Source organism: Tupaia chinensis, unplaced genomic scaffold, assembly GCF_000334495.1.
Source record: "Tupaia chinensis unplaced genomic scaffold, TupChi_1.0 Scaffold000539_1, whole genome shotgun sequence".
NCBI lineage: Eukaryota > Metazoa > Chordata > Mammalia > Scandentia > Tupaiidae > Tupaia > Tupaia belangeri.
This window is the reverse complement of record NW_006160052.1, coordinates 3940041-3945935: the sequence shown is the minus strand read 5'-3', so window position 1 is coordinate 3945935 and position 5895 is coordinate 3940041. Positions and strand designations below refer to the sequence as shown.

Genomic DNA, 5895 nt, shown 5'->3' with positions numbered 1-5895 from the left:
GTGCTCCACAATGGCTGGAACAATTTACATTCCCACTAGCAGTGTAAGAGGGTTCTCTTTCACCAAAACTGTGCCCTGTGCCAGTACTTATTTTTTGTTTCTTGCCTATCTTTTAATTGGGTTGATTTTTTTTTTCTTCTTTCTTTTAGGTAAGCTGCTTGAGCTCCCTGTATATTCTGGTTATCTGAGGTATAGTTTGCAAATACATTGTCCCATTCTGAGAGTTGATGATTCATTCTAATTATTGTTTCTTTTGCTGAACTGAAGCTTTGTAACCTGATGTAATCCCACTTGTCTATTTTTCAGTTATTGCCTGTGCATGGGGGTTCTTATTTTAAAAGTCTTTGTCTACTCCGATGTCTCCAAGAGTTTTTCCTATGTTATTGATCAGGATTTTTATAGTTTGAGGTCTTAGGTTTAGGTCGTTGATCTGAGTCCAGTTTCATCTTTCTGCAGGTGGATATCCAACTTTTCCAACCCTATTTGCTAAAGAGATTTTCTTTTCCCCACTGAGTTGACTGGTACCTTTTGTCAAAAATCAATTTGCTATATGTTTTGATATTTATTTCTTGGGCCTCTATTCCATTGGTCCACACGTCTGTTTATGTACCAGTTCCATGCTGTTACAGAGTTTTGTAATATATTTTGGAGTCAGGGACTGAGATTCCTCCTACTCCATTCTTCTTGCGCAGTATTACTTTGGTAATATGGGGTCTTTTATGATTCAGACAAATTCTATGATTGTTTTTTCTAAACCTTTGAAGACTGTCTCTGGTAATTTGATTGAGATTTTGTTAAATTTATAGATTAATTTGTGTGGAATTGAAATTTTTATTATATTAATTCTTCCAATCCAAAAAAGTGGGATATCCTTCCACTTTTTGGTATCATTTCCATTACTTGTTTAAGTTTTTCATAGTTTTCTTTGTAGAGGTCTTCAACTTCTTTGGTTAGGTTTACTTCTAGGTGTCTTATTTCTTTTGTGGCTATTGTAAATGGAATTACTTTCTTTAATTCTACCTTACTCTGTTCACTGTGTATAGAAATGTTATAGATTTGTGTATGTTGATTTTTTTTATCCTCCTACTTTACTGTATTTATTTATCACTTCCAGAAAGTGTTTTTGTGGATTCTTTTGGGTTTCCTAGGTACTTGATTATGTCATCTCCAAAGAGAGATCATTTCACTTCTTTCCATACTCGAATGTTCTTTATTTTAGTCTCTTGTCTGATTGCATTGGCTAGGACTTGCAGTGATATATTGAAAAGGAGTGGAGATAGTGGACAGCCTTATCTTGTTTCAGTTTTTTAGTAGAAAAGCTTTCAGATTTTCTCCATTCAGTATGATGTTACCTCTGCGTTTTTCCTAGATGGTTTTTATTTTGTTGAGTAAGTCCCTCTATGGTTATTTTTCTGAGAGCCCTAATCATGAAGAGATGTGATATTTTTAAAAACTGAATATACAATTTATTTAACATTCAAACTTTACTAAGACATGTGTAATAAGGCAATTTTACTGGAAGTTTAGCCCTACCTAAGATATGATTGCTTGCAAGGGCTTAGCAACAGGTTCCAGTTCACACTTAGCACTAATTAAATACTTTATTGAATAAATGCAATACCAAATTAAACACATTCAAATGCTTTCTTAAAACATAATTTTAAAGGCCTTTCTGTTTAGGCTAATAACACAGTAGAGGCAGATATGCTAGTTTAACATAATTGGCTGATTTTATACAGCACTTACATCTTTTAGTCTGCAGTATATTATCAAATGATAGAGAACATCTTCTACAACCATCTCTACATAACTAGTAAATAAATTTCTAAGAAAGAAGTATTTTATAGGACCATCTCTTGATTTTTTTATTTACAATTTTTATTTCATTTTCTTTTATACATTCAATCACATTATTTAGCTTACAAAGTGAATATTTCAAAAGGTGAACATTTCTCCCTAGTCCAGTTGATAAAGCTATAAAATCTCTTCAACAGATTTTTAAACCCATTCCAGTAGCCTAACTCTAGAGGATAAAGCTAATGACTTTCTTCACAAGAGCTCATGATTAGTGTCATTTTGTTATCAAAATCTGTATTTCTGATCCATTATGAGCACTGAGACAAGATTCAAATATTCCCAAAGAAAGAAGCACAATGCATATCGTGATCACCTATTCAGCAACAGTGGGCACTGCATTCAAAACCTTCTCATTCCAGGAATTAAATAAGGCCTGCCACATAGATGGGCATTTTCTCCACTGTAGTATTGCAGCAAGTCTGCATCATGAAGAAGCCTCTTGTTTTCCTCAGTAACGAAGTTTATAGCCACACCTTTCCTCCCAAATCAACCCCCTCTGCAAATTTAACTCTTTATTCAAATAGCGTGCTATTGTGCTTATGATTCCACATCCTAAATTATGGCAACACCATTCTGAGCACCATCTCATCATCAACTGCTGCTATTGATACCTCTGAATATACTTTTCAAGACTGCTAGGTAGACTGTATTTTATAACAAAAGACACTTGTTTCACATCAATCCCCTGAGCTGACAAGTCAGCTGTGATCAGAACTTGGCTTGACTCTGACCAGAATTCCCTCATGATAACGTCTTTTTCTTCCTGGTCCATGTCACCATACAAGCAGAAACTGAAATCCCTGGTGTGCATTTTCTCAGTGATCCAGTTCATCTTGTACCTTGCATTGGGAAAAATAACAGCCTGTGTAATGGTCAGCATCTCATACAGGTCACAAAGAGTATCCACTTCCATTCCTCTTTTTCAACATTAATATAAAACTGTTTGATTCCTTCAAGTATCAATTCTTCCTTCTTCACCAGAATTCGAATCAAATCTCTCATGAAGTTTTGATCACTTCCAATACATCAGTTGGCATCGTGGCAGAAAGCATAACCTGAATACTTGTGTTTAATTATTGGAAAATCTCGTAGATTTGATCCTTAAACCCTCAACTCAATATTTCATCTGCTTCATTCAAAGCAAACATTTTGATCCATTTTGGAGAAAAAGATTTGTCTATTTAACATATCAAACACTCTCCCTGGTGTACCAACAACAATAATGTGATGCTTCAGCCTGCAGTTCTTGCATTTCATCTTGAATTTTTGTTCCACAAATGCAGGCCTGACAGTTGCTCCCATATAGTTGCCAAATGACAGAATTACTGGTGGGGGCCAGTACTAGTGTTTGAGTCTCCTTGAACTCAATCTCTAACTGTTGCAGGGTGGAAATAGCAAATATGGTTGTCTTGCCAGTACCTGATTGAGTTCGAGCAACACATCAAACCCTTTCATACAAGGAATAATAGCTTTCTGGTGAATAGCTGAAGACTTCTCAAAGCCCAAAGAAGAAACTTTTTAAAATTCACATCATCGAAGTTATCAAAATTCTCATTCCATTTGCTCTCAGTGACACCATCTGGGTTCATTCCCTCTGGACCACCATGTTCTCTGTTATAATCCACAGAGCCACCAGACAAGATTCGAAAAACCACTCAGCATCTCACTGAAAAGGGGGATGTAGTATTTTATCAAATGCATTCTCTGCATCATTTGTCATGATCATATGGATTTTAACTTTCCTTCTATTGATATGATGTATTACACTTATGGTTTTGCATATGTTGACCCACCCTTGCATCCCTGGAATAAAGCTGACCTGGTCATGGTGTATAATCTTTTTAATGTGTTGTTGGATATGACTTGCTAGTATGTTGTTGAGAATTTTTGCATCTGTATTCATCAAGGATATTGGTCAGTAGTTTTCATTTTTTTGTGACATCCTTGACTCTTTTGGAATGAGAGTAATGGAGGCTTGGAGGCTTCAAAGAATCAATTTTGGAGTGTTCCTTCCTTTTGGATCTTTTGAAATAGTTTGAGTAGAATGGAGGTTAGCTCTTCTTTAAATGTTTGGTAGATTCAGAAGTGAAGTCATTGGGACTTAGGCTTTTCTTTGTTGGGAGACTATCACTGATTCAATCTCATTGCTCCATATTGATCTATTCAGACTTTTTTTTTTTTTTAGAGGTTTTTGCTATAAAGTGCATGCACTCGCCAGAAAGACAGAGACAGAGATACAAAAATAACCCCACAGGGGGGATGGCCACACTTCAATCCCTTCTCCTCCATTCTCCTCTTGGGATCTTGGGCACGCATGCACATGTGCCCAGCGTGAGTTTAAGCCACCAGTTTGGGGACTGGACCCACGGTCGACTACATGGGAGTTCAGCACCATAGCCATTACGCTAATGGCTGGTCCCCATCTCTTCAGACTTTCTGTGTCTTCATAATGCAGTCTTGGTAGATTATGTGTCCAATATTTGTCAGTCTCATCCATGTTGTCCTGTTTGTTGGCATATAGATATTTTGTAGTATTTCTTGTTTTATTTTGTTTGTTTTACTGATATTATTTTATTTCTTTTTAAAATTAATTAATTTTTACATTTTCCACATTTACTTTACATATCAAAAAAATTTTGCTCCATAGTTTTTGACAATTAATAAACAACTTTCAAAATTTCAAAATACTGAATTTCAAAGATAACATTCAAAATATTTCTTATTTTGTATAATTTTGTTTGTGACTCTATAACAGCAGAAACAGTATGGTTTTAAATACTTTTGAGAAAATATTTACATGTCAACTACTCAAATTGTTGAAAAGCAAATGCCCAGCACACTAGTCACACATAAACCTTCTCAATTCCGCCCTGCCTACCAAGTATTCTGTGATATACCATCTGCTAGCAAAGATCAGTCCCTTTTTCTTCCTCCAAAGTCTTTCTCAAGATAATCCTCTAGTATGGTTTCTCTTTTCCAGTCTCTACTGATTACAATGCTGGGCTGGAAAAGTCAGGTTATTTTATGTTATAAATTCTTTCATATATCTTCTCTAATCCTCTGTGCCAGGCAGAACTATTTATGGTGCCAGGCCATCTTTCTAAGAGCTTCCATTGGCTTACTTGAGATCCGCCTTTGTTCCATAGTTTTCTGATTGATCTTCAGATATGAAATTCCAGTCAAAGCCCGTCCAATAATGAGTATTTCTAATTCCTGATTCAATGCAACTAGCATTATTGAACTTATGCAAATAACCCTACTGCCACAAAATAAGAATACTCCCAAATATTTCCAATTCAAGAGAGGTCAGGAAGGAAGAAAAGTTATGTTTCCATTTAAAGAAACAAACAAGAAAAGTATTTGAACAAATTGCTGAACCTATCAACAACTCAAAAAAAAAAAAAAAGTAAAAACCTATAAAAAACCAAAAAAAAAAAAAAAGTAAAGTGTTTAAATTGGGAAAACAAAGCACAGTAAAAAAAATCAGTAATTTTTTACTCAAAAGTCATAAAATTCTATTTCTCCAGTTCAGTCTTACATTCAAACTCTTTTCTGTTGAATATGCAGTGTTGCTGTGGTCCAATCTTTCTGTTTAAATCCTGGAAGTTAGCATTCAACATTGTTATTGATATTTCTTGTTTCTTGCATTAAATTGATCCTTTTCTTGGTTGCCTTTTGTTCTCTATTTGTCTGTCTGTATTTCATTTTCCTGACATACCACTCCCTTGGGAACTTCTTTGAGATCTGGTCTGGTGCTGGTAAATTCTTTGAAGTTTTGTTTATCTGAGAATGTTTTTATTCTTTCTTTCCATATGAAAGATAATCTTGCTGGGTCTAGTATTCTTGATTGAAGCTGTTTTTCACTTAACACTTTGAATTTATGTTCCCATTCTTTCCTTGCTTGTATTGTTTCTTTTTTTTTGTTTTTTGTTTGTTTGTTTATTTGGACAGGTTTTTGCTATAGTGTGCATGCGCTCACCAGAAAGACAGAGAGAGACAGAGAGACAGAAAGCGAGAAATCACACACACACACACACA

The 5895-nt window shown here is 35.1% G+C and overlaps 1 pseudogene; it reads right to left on the bottom strand.

The window, feature by feature from the left end:
• Positions 1–2458: 2458 nt before the first annotated feature.
• LOC102473192 (eukaryotic initiation factor 4A-II pseudogene) overlaps positions 2459–5895 on the bottom strand; it is a 7539-nt pseudogene continuing 4102 nt past the window's right edge.